This window comes from Calypte anna, chromosome 8 (assembly GCF_003957555.1).
Source record: "Calypte anna isolate BGI_N300 chromosome 8, bCalAnn1_v1.p, whole genome shotgun sequence".
In the NCBI taxonomy this organism is placed as follows: Eukaryota; Metazoa; Chordata; class Aves; order Apodiformes; family Trochilidae; genus Calypte; species Calypte anna.
Genome location: NC_044254.1, coordinates 6,721,799 through 6,741,279, shown reverse-complemented (window position 1 = coordinate 6,741,279; position 19,481 = coordinate 6,721,799).

Here is a 19,481-nt window from a genome sequence, read left to right as displayed (position 1 = left end):
TAACCACAGTAAGGCACAGACTGAATGTATTTCATCAAAAAGATCAGACAGATAAAAAGATCTAAAAATCAAGGTCCTGGTGCAACCTCCAGTGGAGGAAGCCCTTGGTCTGCACATTGCTGTTGGAGAAAGGAACATTTATACCCTTCCTGGCTCCTACAGTTTTTCCTGAAATCCCACTTATCACAGTTGATGGCAAGATGCTAGGCAAGAAAGAAGGTGGGAAATTACAGTGAGAGCAACAGATCTTCAGAATAAGGAACTCCACACCATCCATGTTGTTAAAATGATTTTTTTTTTCTATTGCATCTTTTTGGGATTTTGTTTAAACCGAGGCACCTGTATTTACTTCTATAATGTAAATGGTACTCCAGGGTAGAAATTAATAAGTATATTTGGTTCTGCATTCATCTCCTTTAAAATGAATGCTTTTAAGTGGTCCTAATGTATGATCAGCCTTTGTGTATAATTACTCTGATTTGTTGAAAAGTCACATGGTTTTCCTGTCAAGCATATGGCAAAGCAGCTGGTAACACCATGCATGAGTTATAATACCACCTTAATTTAATAATAATTATTAATTTAATAATAAAATTTAATAATACCTTGAAACATCAGCTGCTGTGAGATTACTTAACCTAAACTGGTTGCTCACAAATGGGCTGTGGGGAGCACTGGTTTGGAGGGAATCCAAGGATGTGTCACTTTGTGATAGAGGTGGCTGTTGGCTTGTTCAGGATCCAAGGTGAAGGAGTGGATCCATGGTGGATCTGTATGGAGAAGAGGGAGTCAGCCCCTCCAGAGTGGTACAGGAGAGGGAGACCTTAGGCAGTGGGTGTGAGATGGAACAAGGGGTACAGAATGGATCCCAAGAGAAACTTTCTCTCTGAAATGCCAGTCCAGCCATGGCACAGGCTGCTCAGAGTGGCTGTGCCATCCTCAGGGGTTTTCAGGTTCCCACTGGATCAAGCTCTGGTCTGACCCCAAAGGGGCCTCTGCTTTGGGTCTAGAAACCTCCTGAGGTCCCCTGCAGGCAGAGTCATCTTACCAGCCCATCATTGTATGAGGTCAGATGTTATAGTTATAATAGCAGACAATTACAGAGACTAACTACTTCCTTAATATGAAGGTTTCACCCTGTGTGCTATACTTCAGGCTTTCAGAAGATATTTCAGGATCACAGGATTGTGTCTGAAACCTGCTGCTATTTTAGCCCTTTGTGTTTGTTTCCATAACTGCCATGGGCAACTTGGCCACAGCCCCAGAAAACCAGCATGTAGGTGGGAGGAGGGACTGGAAGGGAATCAGACACCTGAGCAGTGCAAATCCTTTTTGTACCTTCCAATACAAATCTTCCTCATTCACAGTGCAAAGTCCTCCAGAATGATTCTTATTAAAGTGATAAGGGAAATGTTTCTATGTGATGTGTGGGAGTAAGCAGGAGGAAAATGGCTTGGAGGAAATTTCAGTTTTCTGTTGTATTGGTATACCTGACAAATAGTCTGAGAGGAGCAAACTGAAAATTAAGAGTGTATTTCTTCTGCCAGAAATAACTAATAAGAGGCACTGGATAGGTGCTGCTAGCTGAAAATCCAGATTTAGGCTGGAATCCAGCTAGACCATTTCAGGTCATGCAATTGTCTGGTTTTCACTAGAAGAAAGCTTAAGTGGAAGATTTACATTTTTTTCCCCTCTGTGGTGTTATATACAATTGATTAAATTATTTTCACCCTGGAAAGAGGTATTTTATCTTGGGAAGAGCAAGCGTCTTAGGGATCAAGGAGGCCTCAGGGATGTGGAGCAAGAGGCAGACCTCCCTGGGATAAGTGGGGCTTGTAAGACTGATTAAAGAGTGATTTTTTTTTCTGATATATCCTGATGTCTCTGTACTTAAAGATGACTGGAAGAAAATACTGGGTTTGTGTTAAATACCCTTTTTTTTTTAGTTAGTTGCTTGTTTGTCCTGATATGTCCAGTCTCACTTTTCTGTGGTTTGCCTGAAGTTGTGTCTGAGCTTTGAGCAGCACGCAAAAACAGCCACTGTAATTTGTCATAGCTTCCTTTACATGTCTGCTTCAGAAAAGACCTTTGTCTGCTTTGTGCTTCACAATACTGTTTTTTCCCCACCCTCTAATTGTCTCTCTGCAGTTCATGGCTTGTTTCCATTGTGGACAACAGCTGCTGTTGGGGAGAGAAACTAAGGAGGTAGCTCCTGGGCTGGGGGTTCAAACCAGATATACAGCAGGTAGAAATGTATATGTCAGAAATGTGTTGATCAGTGGAGGACAGAAGTGATGTGCTCCCACTGCAGGGTATTCCAGAGTGTCAGTCAGCAGCAGGTACTTGTTTTAGGGGGTTAAAATTGTCTGAAATTAAAAAAAAAAATCCACACTACAAGTTCCCATAAAAGAGAATGGAAGGAGGTTTCTTAACCCATGTAATTCAGAGACCAGTTGACGAGGCATCCCACAAAATCTTACAGGGGTGAGGCCAGGACCAGCAGTGTGTGGGGAAGAATGAGAGAGATGGGGGAAGGCATCTGCTCAACTTGGTTTGTCGCAGGAAAAAAAATATCATGAAACCCTACCCATAATTTTCTTGAATGGGATTAAGACCAAAAATAACTTTCAGAATATTCTATGCAATAGCAGGAACAGTCATAATGTAAAAGGCAGATTTTTCTCTTCTTCTTGCGTCAAAAGGAGGGAGGAGGAATTTTTGCTCTCTAGTTACTCAGCTCCTTATCAAGAGTCTGCAATGCTTCTTTGGTCGGGGAGAAATCAGACTTTGCTACTCAGAACTAAGTCAGGAATTTTTGATGAAAATCCCGGAGTTCCCCTGTTTGTTGGGTTTTATGTTTACTTTTGGATTTGCTATCTGTAAGACCACAGAGAGAGAATATAACCAGATCCATACCCTGGGAATCATGCTTTGCATGAATGTAAAATGCCAAGAAAGAGAGTTTGGAGATGAAGCCTCAGTTTGCAGATAACCCTTCCTCAGCACTGTTCAGGGACAGCTCATCAAGTTTGTCCCCACAGAAGTTTTCATGTACTAAGAGCAGTTCATGCCTTCTCTACATGTCTCAAGACCGTTACTGAGCTGTTCTGACACATTTTTAAGAGTCCTTTCCTACCAAAGGACAAGTTGATGGTCATCCTCAGACAGTAGTTGATGTGGAAGACAAAAGGACCCGAAGAGTGACACCAAGATGGTTTTGCTGCATTTTTCTGGTTAATGTTCCCTCAAATAGGCATGATGGAGTGAGTGAAGAGGCTGTCCACATCAAAGAAATGCTTTCTGAGTTGGCAGTCCTGGGTTTGCTTTCTAAACATAAACTTGCCTTTCTTTGTCACAGCACTTACGGGACAGCACTTTCCTACTATGTCTTTTTTTTTCCTTACAAGATGAGACAGAAAATTAGGTTAAAAGTAATGGCCAGAGTTGCTCAGCTGTTGCAGTGCATCATAGCAGGAGCTCAGTAAGACAATGGAGAAAATGAGGTTTCTGGTTTGCATTGCTTTGCATTGAGGAGTGGCTTGCTGGCCTCTAATTGTGGCTACCATTTTACTACACATTGAGAAATCTCATTAACAGAATGTGAATGCCACTTACTTATCTCTCACTTGTGGCACTGTACTCTCTGGTTTTTTCTGCTCTGAGGAGGTCCTAGTTGAGTCATTTAAGTAATTTTTTTCCCCTTTATTTTTTTATGGCCACATTTCTCAAAGAAGCTCCAACTTAGATGCTAAGTATATGCAAAACCCCAGCAAATACCATTGTAAAACTTACACTGGCTATTTGGAAAGAGTTTGATGTCAACATTAAAGTGAAACTTGGTCTCATCTTTTGGTGAGAAGAATTTGGGCTCATCTTTTGTCTGGAGAAGAACTGGCTTCTTTGAGATATGTTATATTAACAGCTCTACTTATGGGTGAGCAGCAACCCCTCAGGTTCTTCCACTGACTCACTGTGAAGTCCACAAATGCAGATGGGAAATATTTTTAGGGTGTTAAATATGCAGCAAATAATATGATACTTTAATTTAAAATATACTTCAGTATATTTCAAAATACTTCCAGTTAAAATCCTTTAAAGCAAGACATAAAAATTGTAGAAGGGAACTTTAAGGTCATCTTAAATCCTCACAAAAGGCAAAAGAGACAGAATTAATAAAAAGAAATGTGTTGCCATTAAAAAGAACTAAAACCAGCCAGCTGCTTCCCTGAATCCTCTCCTTGCCACTTCCCCTTCCTCTAGCAAAGACCACCACAGACAGCTGAAATGTGCAACCTTAACATTTGCAGGTGCCAGATGAGAAGCCAGGGGCATAATTAGAAGGTAGAATGATGGGGGTGTGGTTCAGACTAAAATGTTTAGTAGGGCTGAACTGTGAAGGGGAGCAGTACTCTGACAGTGACAAGTGATGAATTCCGTATGTGTAACAGCTCAGCTGCTTTACCTTTGTAAGCCCTGGAGTGGTGAAATAGTAGCTTGAAAGTCTCCACTAAAGAAACTCTCTTCTCACCTCACTGCAGGATTTCTATGTGAACCAAGACAGAGATCTTGCAGGCAGCAAGGCAGCCTCTGTATACCTGGACTTGGGCAGTGCAGCCGTGAGTCTGGGGCACTAAACCCAACCTAATTCCTCGTGTCCCTGGTTCAAAAAGGTACAAGTGTTGGGTCACAATAATCCCATGCAACTCTCTGGGCTTGGGGAAAAGTGGATGGGAAGGGCCAGACAGAAAATGACCTGGGAGTGTTGATTGACAGCAGCTGGATATGACCAGCATGTGCCCAGGTACTGCATCCAATTGGTGGCTGCTCAGCAGTGGTGCCCTCAGGGATCAGTGCTGGGCCCAGTTCTGTTTAATATTTTCATTGATGATTTAGATGAGGAGATTGAGTCCATCATCAGCAAATTCACAGATGACACTAAGCTGGGGAGGAGTGTGGATCAGCTGGAAGGCAGGAGGGCTCTGCAGAGGGACCTGGGCTGATTCCAGCGGGATGAGGTTCAATATGGCCAAGTACTGGGTCCTGCACTTTGGCCACAACAACCCCATGGGGAGCTCCAGGCTGGGCACAGAGTGGCTGAGAGCAGCCAGACAGAAAGGGACCTGGGATTCTGGGGACAGGACGCTGAACATGAGCCAGCACACAGGCCAATGGCATCCTGGGCTGGATCAGGAACAGTGTGGCCAGCAGGTCCAGGGAAGGGATTCTGCCCCTGTACTCAGCACCGGTGAGGCCACACCTCGAGTCCTGTGTCCAGTTCTGGGCCCCTCAGTTCAGGAAGGAGATGGAGGTCCTGGAGCAGATCCAAAGAGCAAGGAGGCTGTGAAGGGATCCAGCACAAGTCCTGTGAGAAAGGGCTGAGGGAGCTGGGGGTGTTCAGCTTGGAGAAGAGGAGGCTCAGGGGAGACCTCATCACTCTCTACAACTCCCTGAAAGGAGGTTGGAGCCAGGGGGGGTTGGTCTCTTTTCCCAGGCAACTCTCAGCAAGACAAGAGGGCATGGGCTTAAGCTCTGCTCAGTGCCATGGTCTGGGAACCACAGTGTTAGTGGATTAAGGGATGATCTCAGAGGTTCTTTCCAACCCAGATGATTCTGAAATTCTGGAAAGAAAGCCACCAACATCCTTTCTCGTATCAGCAGCAATGTGTCCAGCAGGAGCAGGACAGTGATCATCCCCCTGTGCTCTGCCCTGGTGAGGCCACACCTCAAATCCTGGGGTCAGCTGTGGGACCCTCTTGACAAGAAGGATTTTGAGGGGCTGGAGTGAGTCCAGGAAAGAGCAAAGGAGTTGGGGAAGGGTCTGGAGGACAAGTGTTCTGAGGAGCAGATGAAGGAACTGGAGCAGCCTGCAGAAAAGGAGGCTGAGGGGAGACCTTACAGCTCTCTGCAACTCCCTGAAAGGAGGTTGGAGCAAGTGGGGGGTCTGTCTCTTCCTCCTATTAGGAAGAAACAAGACAAGAGGAAATGGGCTCAAGTTGTGTCAGGGAAAGTTTAGATTGGATATCAGGAAAAATTTCTTCCCTGAAAGGATTGTCAGGCACTGGAACAGGCTGCCCAGGGCAGTAGTTGGCTCACCATCCCTCAAGATGTTTAAAAGGTGTAGATTTGCTGCAGCTTTAGCACTAGACTCAATAGATTTAGGCTAATGGTTGGACTGGATGATCTTACAGGCCTTTTCCAACCAAAACAATACGATTCTCTAATTCTATGGTTGCTCATGTACTCTATTGGTATAGAGAAACAGCCTGTTCACTGATGCACTGTGCTACTAATTTGGGTATCTGCATCAACAGTGGGAATAATTTAATTCTGTCCGTCTCCTGCTTTGACTTCTTTTTCTGTAAATCAGGCCCATGTAAGGGAGGGGAAGCATCACCTGCCAGTTATAAAAGGAGATTGTGGTAAATGTTGCTTTTAATGGCTAGAATTGCCATTCCTTTTGGGTGCTTTTTGAGTCCTGATAAACTCCTAGTGTGAGACACGAAGTGTCCTGATGGGTCAGGGACCAGAGGATTGGTTGTCTTCCCCTGCACGGGCAGAGGTGGGAGGTCCGCACCAGTGACAGCGGGGCTGGGCTCCCAGGTACCACAGCCCGAAGGCGCGGGGGCCAGACGCTGAACAGGTTAAAAGTTATTTTAATGCAAACTTCAATTTAGCTGCCTGTTAGATAGTTGTTTTTTTGTTTGGTTGGGGTTTTTTGTTTCAGCACCCGGTGCTTACTACGGTTTCACCTGAGCGCAGCGGGTGGAGCGCAGCTCCCGCCACCGCCCTCTCCACTCCCTCCGCGGGCGGGCAGGTCGCCCTTAAGGCTGCTCTCCCTTCAGACTGACTTCTCCCTGATCTCCCCTCTCCTCCAGCAGCCTGACACCGCTCTGCCTGCCTCCTGTGAAGCCGAGGACAGGTAGGCAGCCGTACCAAACCCCGACTCTTGGCCTCTGCAGCCGCTCCGGCCGGCCGAGCCCTTACGCCTCCTTAAGAGGCATCGGCCGGCTGAGGGCAGGCACCTCCCCCGCCTCCCCGCTGAAAAGTGCCAAATTCCCGCAATGGGGAACGGGACTGTTCCCCAACCTCCAGGGACGACCGAGCCCGAGGGACCCCAGGCTACCGTAAGCGCGGTGCCTCTTTCTTACGCGCTCAGCAGCGGCCCCTCCGCGGGGCGGGAGGGGCGGAGGGCTGGGCAGGGCGGGGGGTGCGCGGCTGCTGCGCCCTGCCCCGCGGTCAGGCAGGGCACAGAGGGCTCGGGCTGGGGCGGGTGAGAGGCACTGGCAGGGGCAGTGGGCAGAGGTGCCGCAGTGTCCCCGGCTGCCCTCTTCTCGGTACGGGACCCCCGTTCCGTGAGGAGCGCGGGGCAGCGAGGAGCGGCGCGGTGTCTCCTCACGGCCGCCGCCTTGATCAAGCACCTGCCGCCGCGCTGCCCGCCCGGCCCTGCCCTGCCCCGCTTCGGCAGCGTGGCCGTTCCCGCCGAGGAAGGGAGCCCGCCTGCTGCTATCCTGTGTCAGAACCCCCGTGGCTGCTCCGTGGCTGCCCGTCCCCAGCACGTATCCGCGCAGAGCGAAGTTTTCGTTAGGGAAAAGGCAACGGGGGTGAAGCCCGGGGGCTGCCGTGTGCCAGAGCAGCGGAGCCGGCATGGCGGGAGGTCCCAGGGCTGCCCCCGGTGACCGTGCAGCAAATGGAGGGGGGGAAGGAAAGGGGGAAGGGAAATGCGAAAGTGACGAGCACTGCGTTACTCCGGTCCCTCGCCATGGGGTGGCAGGTCGGTGCTTGTCCCGTGTCACCCGGACTCGTTCTGGCAGCGATCGCTGCAAACTCTGCGTGGCATTGACTGGTTCCCGCGCGATGAAGCAATCCGTGTTGAAACTTACAGGGAAGTGAAACAAAACATCTGTTAAGGAAAAATTTCACGAAATGTCTGTGACGGCAGATTTTCTGTTGGGGCCTGACGTGAAAGAAAAAAAAAAACAAAAAAACAAAAAGGGTGTAAGAGTTCGTGACTCGTAGCAGGTATCTGCGGGCATGCTTTGGAGGTGCTATCACAGCCCATAAGCCTGTGTTTTCATGGGGTTTGGCAGGTCCTCCTGGGGAACACGCTAAGAAGCTTATTGGTAGAGGGTAAGTTGTCATGTTTAACCTCTGGTCAGTCCTGCTGCATCGTTTGGAGAAGCAGCTGCCTCAGTGTTAGAGCTGGTTCCTGTGGTTTTGCTGCCCTGCACAGCTCTGGTGAGCTTGTACCGAGTCAGTCTTCTCGCCTCCTGCAGCAGCTGACACTGGGTTTGCACCACTGCGCTGGGCTGTGAACTGGAGCTGCTGAGACTCCAGCACCTTGTGACCACTGTAGAGCTGGTCACATCTCCTCCAGTAGCTCCTTGTGTTGTATATTTGGGGAAAATCCCTTTGGCCAGTTGAAGGGCCAAACTTCCAATTTGGAGGCTCCTTGCTGATGCGCAGGATGAAACTAAATTATCTGATCCCAAATGAGAACCAGTGGTGTGGGCAGGATTTCCAGCTGCAGTGGACATTGCTGGTGGGAAGATGGTCTTATAGACCCTCAGCGGGCTCAGATCTTACTGTATCACAGAGTGCTTTGGGTTGTAAGGGGCCTTAAAGATCAGGGATGCTTTCTGCTAGACCAGGTTGCTATGAAACAGTTGATCCATAGGATCAGCTTCTTTGTGTTTACAAAGATTTGTTCAGTGTACTAAGAGAGAAAACATGAACCTAAAACTGGTGTGCCTATTTTATTTTCTTTCTGTTGAGGGGGGAAGGTTTTGAATACAGAGTGTAGAGTGATGGCTCCTCTGGCATTGTTGTCACTGTAATCTTCACCTTGTCCTTTTAATGGCCAATTTTCTACACTCTCTTGTTCTAGTATAGCAGAGATACATAACAAAAGAGCAATGGAAAGACTTATTTATGCTTCAGTCACATAATTGAATATCCTTCTGCGTGGCCAGTTAATCTGCACTGGAAAAGTACCAGTTTGACTCTTGGCATGTAGTGCTCTTTATGACTTGTTTTTCTTAGGAGAGTGAGACAAAAGGAAAAAAAAATGTGCTGTTGCTTCACTAAGACTGCATACTTGATTTAATCTTAACCTGAATGTGTATTATTGAACATGGCTATCGTAAGGTATCTTTTTTGAATTTTCATGTTACTTTGAATAGATTTATGGCCTAAAATCACCAGAATAGGAAAAGTTGCATCCAATCTGGTTTTGCCTTAGTATATACTTGAGTTCATAGTTTTTAGTCATACCCAGGGGAAACATAATGAGCATGGAGTAAGCCCTGATGATTACCTTCAGAGGTATTCCTGCAAAGCCAGTGAGCAGGCTTCACTGATGCTTTGGGTAGACTCTCCTCTCTTCTTTTCCATGTGTTCCTGACTTCCAGGGAAGTGAATCCCATGTAACATAAAGTTGAATTTCCAGGGTCACATCACTTGAGGAATAATAGGGGATGGCTCTGTTTGAGTCTGTTTAAATTAACATGCAGTATGTGGTTGTGAGGCAACTTCTGTGGGCTTGGGACAGCATTGATAGTGGAACTGAAGCTGTTACAGACCTGGGAATTTTGAATTGAAATTGACTTAAGTTAACTCCCTGAATTAAGCTGGAAGATATCAGGGATATGCTCTCCTAGTAGCTGGAAAAGGAGGAGCCTCATACTTGTACCCAAAGGTTCATGTTTATGAAAACTGACTACAAATTAAATTCTTAGTTTCCAATGGGAACTTTCTAGCACAGCAGGTAGAAACTGAGTACTCAGTGGTCCCTGGTTAGTGTCTGGTTCAGAATGCTGATGTGGATCAAAATCTCCTTATCCTCCAGGGCAGTATTCTAGGACTGGGAGTGATCTTGAGGAAGCAAAACAACGTTTTTGACTAACTGTTAACTTGGCATTGAATGGGGAAACAGATGTTTCAGTGGTTGCTCTACAGACAAGTACATGTCAAATTATCTGTGACTTGTAGTCCAGAGATGGGTGAAGCAATAGAATAAACTACTTCTCTACATCTCTGGCTCAGATGGTGTTGCAGCTCCCAGATAAAGCCAGATAGAGAATGTCGTGGTCTTACTTTTGTTTCATTTGCCTCATTTTAAACAGAAGCACGATGCAGCCTGCAGAAGGATTACACAGAAGGATTTCTCTTTGGCTGCACGGGCAGTAGCAGCAGAATTGGCTGTTGTCTTCCTGAGAAATGATGAACTGTCTCGTGTGTCTCCTCTGCCTCAGTGATATAACTGCGTCTTTTTCACTGGTCTGAAAAACAAATCCCAAAATCCCAGAACCTGGCTTAGTAATGGAAATGATCTCATCACTGCCCTAGGTTATAATAATGCGATGTAGTAACAGAATACTTTAATACTTTTTAATACTTTCGAAAGAACTCTCTCTTTTTTTTTTTTTTTTTTTTCTTTTTTTTTTTTATGTTTTAAATCCAACATTGAAAACACAACCCAAAAAACAACACTCTGGTATTGAGACTTTCCCGGGGGCTTTCATTTGCTGTTTACCTCAGAGAAATGATAGAAATTTCCTGACTGAACCAATTTCCAGTCTCCTGTGTGTCAATGTCTGGAGTAGCATTACTCAGCCCATGGTGCAGGGACAGGAGGTAGGCTCTAGGACATGTGAAAGTGGTCCACAAAGCACCAAGAAGCTCCAAAGAATTTCACTGTTTTATAAACAGATTGGAGGGAAAGTAAAAGGAAGTCATGAACATTTAGACATTTGTCTAAGTTTTTAAAATGGAAAGTGTTGTGGCAATACTGCAAGAGAGAATTGGTGGACTTTCCCTAGAAAGATCAGTGAGTTCTTCAGCTTGAAAGCCTTGGCCAGAGCAAGATGATGCCTACAAACAGTAAGATCACATTGTTGTTGAGAGGAAAAATACCAGATACATGTTGGTAGATGATGGGGCCATCACTGTACAGATATTACTCATTTTCTCTAAGGTTCTTAATGAAATCCAGATGCTGCTGTCAGTGATAACTCTGAAGACTGTGTTGGTTGGCAGGTGGGCAGGGGCACAGACACAGCACTTCTCCCAAAGCATTTTCCTTTCCCAAAGGTGGTTGCTTGAGATGACACCTTCCATCTCAGCTCATGCTTTTGCTGCATTGTGAGGCTTCCAAGACATGTGCAGGAAGATTTTGGAATCTGCAGTGACAAATACAGATGTTGTAGAAGTTGATGTGTGAGTGAGTTGGCCAGACTCTTCAAGTAATCCCTGGAGAAAAAAATGATGCTTCCAGAATAAGATTAACAGGATCCTAAAGCAGATATGCAACAGGCCACATCAATTATCTGTGATTATGTGCTAGGAGTGCCTCTTTCTCTCCCCTAACTAAGCACAGATGAAGACTTCCACAAGGTAGGCACTGAGAGGCAATCTTTCAGATGAGCAGTAGCTCTGGTAGTGGTGCATCTGAAAAATATCCTAGTTCTTTTTCTCTGCTGATAGCAAAATCACTTTGGCAGATATAGGTTTAAGTATTAAATTAACTGTTGCTCATTGTTAATCTTCCCCACCTTAGGAAGCTGAAAGCATATATTTTTTTGAAAGAATCCTTGGCTCTCCAATTGTCCAGCTTCCATCCCTAAATATGCAAATTTAGGAAGGAGACAGAAAATGTAGCATTAAAAGCTTCCACATACACAAGTTCAAAAATATACGTCATTTGACTAAGTCACATTTGTGTTTTTGTGGTTATCTGATAGTAAAGCTATTGAACTGACTCATCTTTGATATTTATCTTAATATTTTCCTTTAAATGATCTCAGCATAAATCAGTAAGACTTTTATTTCTTTTCCTAATGATATTATCAGACAGCTAGGACAGTGCCTGTATCCCTAGCCAAGAGTACTTAAGTAGGAATGTGTCCTTTCATGATGAATTATCCTTTTATATTTACAGTTATAATAAAGTGATACATTTATTGCATGTACACAGGTTATAGTAAGATCTGTATAAATGTGGTTTTATTGTGATAAATGGCAGAGCCCCCAAGGGACTGCATTTTAGAAGCCATGCATGGTGAACAAGAAGTGTAAGTGGAATATTGGGGCAGATGGAAGTAATGGTGTAAGAGGGACAGTGAATCCATTTATATGGACTGCCTCAGCCCTGCTGCTCCATCCTGTAGTTCAGAATATTTAATAGAAAGCTCTATTTTTTTATTAAGCCTTGTAGGTTAGGTGTGTGTAGGGGTTTGGTTGTGTTTTTCTTTTTTTCCCCTCCTTCCCTGTCTCCCTGTCTGTCACTCCAGGGTGTAGACTGTAAATGGGGCTTTCTCATGCATTTAGTTTACTGCATTGTCAATATGCTGTGAAAAATAAATACTCCCAAAGATTTATTTTTGCCTGTTTCAAACCCCATGAACGTCAGTGGGAAAACAAACACCACTCGTGGGCACTTTTACTAAACAGAAGCTCTCAGTGTGGCCTGAGCCCTGCCAGACAAACTCTGCCTTTGTCTTCAGCATGCAGATGTGAAACTCTGCAAAATCAGCAGCTTGCAGTCCTGGTAGAGAGAATACACATCATTTTGGAGAGAAGGTGAATGTAGAATGTAATTACTTAAACATTTTCTGGTTGTTTACTCTTGTGTGCCATCTTTTAAAAATACTCTAGTGGGCAATTGTAAAAGATAATGCACTTTTGAAGCCTTTTTGTTCTTAAAAGTTTCATAAATATGAGTGCTCAATGATATCTTGACCCAGGCCATTTCTGTAAAATACAAAACTAACTGTTCTTATGTTGCTGTTTACTTTGAATGCTTTTCCCTCTTAATCTGAAGAGAATTGATAATGAGTTTCTAACCTTAGCACTAAGTGCCTCACTCCTTTATCTTTTGATAAAGGCATGAATCTGTTCAGTTTTCACCACCAGGATGTTTATGGACAATCTTCTTATGTGGAAAAATATATTTTTTTCGTGTAACCAAACCCCTGCAGCTATGACCCAAGGACAGTGCTATCAAAAAACCTCAAGACAAATAAGAATAGAAACTTGCACAGCATCCAACAGAAAGGTGTTGGGAAGCAAATCCTACCTTTTGTTATAGCCAGTTTATTTTAATGGGTTTGTGTGTGTACTTAGCAATAATACTGGCAGAGTCTTTTTTTTTTTTTTTTTTTTTTTTAACCAAAAAAAGTTTAAGGTTCCTGTAGGAAGTTGCTGTGATGCCTGTGCTGACAGTAATGAAAGACAGGATTTTTTTTTATTGCAAAATCTGCTAACATCTTGCATTTCTCTGGCATTTTCCACTTTGCATAGCACACACTCGCATAGACCTTCCTGGTAAGTTACTGATTACATTTAATTATGACATACTTCCAAGTATTATTTTGCTTTTTGTACAAATCCTTTTTTCCAGGAATCTCAAATGTATTAATTTCATGAGCTCTTCAACATTTCTTTGTCCTAGTGATTATAGGTTTATTTTTTATAAGAGTGCTTTTGATATAGAGATATTAAATAGCTTTTTCCTAGTCATTAAATCAAATATGAATCAAAATTATGTATAAATAATGAAACCATGTCTCATAGTCTCACCTTAGACACTTTCCACTATCAGGTCCATAGTGTTTTGAAAAAAATGGATACTGTAATTATGATAGATTTTATTAGGTAATATTGTCTAAAAAAAATGGAAGGTGTAAGTTGTTTTGGGGCTCTTTAGGGGGTGTTTTGATTTAGTTTTGGGTTTGGTTGGTGGTTTTTTTGGCTTATTTTCTATGTGCTTCTGAGGGTTACCTCTTGTAATTTAGGAACCAAAATAATGCAGACATTAAAAAGAGGTTTGATATGCCTAAAGTGGAAAGAAACCAGGTTTTGTTGCTTGTTTTGGTAAACTCTCCCAACAGGAGTTTTAGTAAAACGGATGTAGTTCTCTCTCGACAGCATTTTACTTTGGCAAATTGACATTTTCTGAACAAAAACTCTCTCTGAAAAGTGTTTGAGCATCTCCATTGGGCATTTCTCTCCCCTGTAACACGTGGCAGTCATTTCCTTTTTTAGCACAGAGGGGAACATCAACCATTGATGAAACTCTCAGTGTGCTGAGAGTTTGTGTTGGGAGCTGGGAGGCCCTGGGTGTCTCAAGAAATAGTTCAGCTTAAAGCTCAGGCACTTTGTTAGGAGAGCAGTCATAGCTCATCCCAGTCTTCTAGACCTCAGAGAACAGCATGAAAGTCCCCATTGCGTCCCTTGTTTTGCAAAAGGATTTTAACAAGGAAATATGCAAATTTGGGGTTTCTTCCTAACTTTGGTTGCTCTCCATTTGCTTCTTGAGTCACCCTTTGTGGCTCATGAGTGAATTAGATTGTGATGCATTTCTGAAGACCACATTTAAGGTTTGGGTCGCTACCAGTTACTGCTTTGTTGTTAGTTTTGTGTTTTTTCATTTGCTCCATGTACCCATTGGCATGGCTCGATCAGATTACAGTGAGGTTTGACATATCTTCTTGCTTATGATTAAATAAATTAAAAAATGTTACTTTCAGTCTTAACCCATCTCCAAAGCCTTGGTTGGTGACGTTGTATGTCCTGTAATAGTGGCTCAGATCCTTCCTCTCATCCTCCTGGGGCTTGGCTTTGTTGTTAATAGCAGCACATGAGATTGCTGACTAAAAATGGAGCAAGCATCACTCCATTCAAAGTTTTTCTTTCCTAAATCCCTGGAGAGATTGTACTAGAGCCCTCGTGGCAGCTTGGTTGTTGCTGTTTTTACTCTGAACTCAGTGCAGCAGAACATTCAGCCCATTTTGATGCTGCCCCTGTAGCCCTGGGAGAGGAGCGGGTGGTCAGCCAGAGAGAGAGCAAGGATGGAAGGGATGAGCGGGGGATGGAGAGAACTTCAGGGATGTTATGAGAGCCACAGCACAGAAAAAAGCAGCTCGGGGATGCTCACAATAATGTGCTGCCTTCATGAAGTGGCCAAGCTGGAAGATGGCTTGCCATGTACCAGGACAGGAGGGCTGCTGAGGAGCCACAACAAAGTCTTACATTCATTTATAGGGAAAATCAAACCCCTTGAGTAAATGCTTTCTTTGCATGGCCAGTGGAAGTTTGGTTTCAAGCACAAGCTGGTAGCCTGGGAGCTGTTTTGTCACTGCTGAAAATCCTGGGCTGATTTTCTCTTCGACTAGAGGCTTGGCCATGTGGGGTCAGCAGACTTTGCCCCAGGCTGTTTGCTTGGTGTAGGAGCAGGATGTTGGATACAAGATGAAGAACAGGAGTGTTGTTGCACTTTCTGTTGCAAAATTGTCCAGCTACAAACATCTCAAGAAAATGGGTAGGGCAGTTGAGGTCTCCTATCAATAAGGCTGAGTTGAGACCTAAATAGACAGGTCTAATGTCTATTTAATAAATCAGTTGATTAGAAAATATTTATACATGAAAAATGCAAAGAAATCTTTCACAGTGTAAGTTCACCTCTTAGTGTCTCCCCTCGTGAATATAATATATGCAGTAGAGATGTCTGTATTCAATTTTGTGTGTAAAACTTGCTCAACTCCAGATTGGCAACAGACATAAAGTATTTCCATATACATTTTACTCACATCATTTAAGATGCTGAAAAATCTGAGTGTCAGAAGTTCATTCATGACTACTTTTACTAGAAAGTCCTGACAAATTTCCTTAAGTCACTTGAATGACTTTGTCATGCTTTTCATGTGATGACCATATAGAGCAGAGGAAGTACAGCACAATTGTCACCTTCTTGCAGACAGTGACCAGAGCTCATTGAGTAAATAGTCCTACACCAGAACATGAAAGGGTTTATGTTGAGTCACACTGTGCAGACACTATGAGTGTAAGATGATGAAATACACATTTTGTGTGCAGTCCTTTCTCTGTCCCCTGCACTGCCAGGATGACAGGACACTGGCTGGCATTACAGTTTGCACTGAAATGCCAGGAAATTAAAAAAAACAACAACAACAACAAAAAGCCAACTAAAAAAGCTTGCTCTGGGTACAAACTGGATTAAAAAATTATTTTAAGAGATATTTAAAGGAAATGTTTGCTTAATTTCAGCTAAATTTGTTTTATTTTTGACACATGTTGCTACAACAGAAGTCAGCTGCTAATTTCACCAGCTCCTTGAATTTTTAAGTATTATTGTGGTGGTTCTTTGTGTGTAACCACTGCATAACTGCAGTGCAGAAGGATTGGCATTTGCAGTTGAACTCAGAGCAGCAGCAAACATCTTTGCATGCTTGTCTCTTCCCTAAGAAGGCAAATAGAAATTCTAAAATAAAGATTTCTTCTAATATTTTCCAAGTAGTTTTTTATCTTAAGCCACCCCTATTTTACAGCAGGGAAGCAACAGAAGGAATGAAGGCGTGGATAAGTTCAAGATATATAAGAACCAAACTCTTGTTGTTTTAATAAAATCTTTAAAAGGCGTTGGCCCAGAAGTATTTAGAATTTGGATGACTTCCCTGCTGTCACCAGGGGATGGATGTAGAAGTGTACAGGGCTTACACACAGAGTGTAAGCCCTAAAGCATTCAGCCCAGTTCTTTCCACAGTACCAGAAGGCATCACAAAGGGTGTTCCTGGAGGCCTGGGCAGGTATCAGCTCTCAGCCAGCACACTGCAGCATGGCAGGGGAAATAGAAAGTTTTGTGAAAGTTCCAGGTAAGAATGAAATGCAAGGAAGATGTTTATTTAGTTTTTTTCCCTTTTCTTCCCTTCACCTACATTTTAAAGGAGGTTAATTCAACAATTAACCCTGTCCAGCCAGGTGTTTTACTCAAGATGTGTATCATTTAATTTTACAAGTTACTATTTAAGTCTTTGCATTGTTGGCAGCGCTTCTAAAACTGCTGCTGGTATTGGGTTTTTCCGTGTCAGAGACATCTCAAACATGCTGGGTACCTGGGATACCCGTTTTATTGAAGTTGATTTTTTTCCCTCTGCTGCCTGAAGCTGGGCTTCTGAGAGTAAGGATACTCTTAAATGAATAACCGTCATATTCCACAAATAAACTTTTCATATAACAAAATTTTGAAATCCTAATGTACAGAAATGCTGGATATTTGTAAATCTTGCTTTTTCTTAATTATTAATTCTTTAATTGTACGTATAACAACCTGCATAGATGATCTTCCTGCAATTACTTAAATAATAGGTGGGTTTGGCTAAAGTGATGTAATTGTTTTTTGGTTTATAGGAAATATATCCTAATAATTTTCTTCTTCTTGGAAATCTCCTACACAATGGGGATTACTGACCAGCTGCTTGATGGGTTTTGACCTGTCTTAACTTGCTGTCACGTTGCTATCTCAACTGCCTGTCTTGTAGTTTTGGATTTCTGTAGAAAAAAAACTTTTGCCATTTTTAAAGAGAATGGGAATATGCTTGGAGTTCTTCAGCTGAGCTTCTGGGTTTTTTGCATTCAAGGCTGTTTTATTTCTAGTGTAATTTTGATTGAATTAAAATATAAGACATTGGAGGAGATTTATGAGAAGAGGTATGAGCTCAAGGAACTCTTTTATTCTCAGAATAAATCAACTCTTTGCTCTGAATTTATGTAGTTCCTCTTTCTGATACTTTTGTAAGCTTGCCCTACAGTAAAGTCACAGATGGTGACATGGGCTTTTCCTGTAACCTCTCACAAACTGTTGCAGTGAATTTCTTGTTAGCTTTGCTAATTGTAAGGTAGTCCATCATGGCCTGAACCAGTTGCCTCTTCCTTCAGTCCTCTGGTGTTTGTGGGGAAAAGGCAGTACTGTAATAATTGCTGAATAAATGTACTGGGAGCTCCCATGATCCAACTCTAAATAGGTGCAGGTAGAAATGCTTCCAACCTCTTGAATATTCCTGTTGGTAAGGTCATTCCTCACAGAATGTAAGACAGAGATTTTTTTTTTCTCTTGGATTAAATCCAGCTTAATTAAGGTAATTACAGGAGCATGTCTGATTTCCCCTGACTCACCAAGTCTTGCCCTCTGTTACAGGAGGTTACTGTAACTTGGAGTTTTCCAGGAGGTGTGGGGTAGCTGTGTATAGACAACTGGCCTGATTATTTTACCAACATCTGTGTTCCTTAATTTTTGCCACTAAAGTAGCCTCCAGCACTGGATAAAACGTAATTTATCTTGCTCAAGATTTCTGTGATGTGTCCTGAGTTCCAACTGGGCTGGGGTATTTTATAGTACTCTCCTTCCATTGAAAGGAAATCTTGGTGTCACTTTGTGTCATCTGTAATTTCAGTAATTGCTTATGGGCTTACAAGTCATCCTTCAAATAAATTCATGATCTTTTATTCTGTTAAGTCCTCTTTAGCATGAATTAGAATGTGGTTGTCCAATCTTAAAATCTCCTGCCTGGCTGTTTGTGCTGTGTCAACTTCCTTGCCAGACTTCACCCCTGAGCGTTTTTCAGAAATGTGGTGCAGAGGTCAAGCTTTTGAGTTTTCCTTAGAATCATTCCTTCCACCCAGGCTTTCTTATCAAGGCACATCAGCAGAGCACATATTTTTTCATTTGGAATGAAACTGGAGTGATGGGTTCTCCACACCTTGTTTCTTGTGTGGGAAGACCAAAATTAAGAAAGAACATTTACAGTAATTTTCCAGGATGCTAAGGAAAATCACGTAGAAACAGATGATTTGTTATTTCTGTTCTACAATCACAGCATCAATATGCAACCAAATAAAATTCTGTAATTTGATAAAAATGGATGGCTGCATTGATACCAAAAGCTTGAGTCAATACTTAGCTTCTCCTGTACCCTTTACTCTTACCACATTAGACTGAGCATTACTGACTGTACCAGTGAGTCACACATATTAATGTATATTTTTAGTTGTCTGTGTCATTGGTTTTTAAGAATAATTGGCCAGCTTGATATAAACAATCACCCTTTTATGATTTTTCTTACGATCTTGAGGACGTATTCTGGTGATGATATTTATACTGTGTTTTGATTTACTCATTTGCAGAGCTTTTCCTCTTGGTGATGCTAACCAGAGTAAGCTCCTACTCAGCATGACATGGGAAAATCTCATTATTCTTCTTGTCCTTTGTCCACGACATATCCTGTAAAGCAGAACAATCTGTAGGAACGTACTAGATCAACACTGAGAATGACAACTTTTCAGTACTAATCTCAGTCTGTGTATGTGTGTGTAATAGCTTTTTGTGGAATTGCTGCTGTTGGTCTTCAGAGGCAATAATCCTTTATCCCCTTCAGCTTGTCACCTCAAGTGAAAGTGAGCCAAGATCACAGAGGAGCCTGGATTTTGGTAGTAATCCCCACCTGTCTGCTAATACCTTGTTACTTTTAATTTCTAAAGCTATTCCCAACAGCTGCTCTTGAGCTGACAAAAGCAGAGTTCACTTCTGGATGAAAATGAGATTTCAGAATTTAGCAGAAAGCTGTCTCTGTAGTATGTGGCTAAGCTTAACTGTGGCCTGTTCAAGAGGCTGTTTGCTCTGGTGTTTTGTA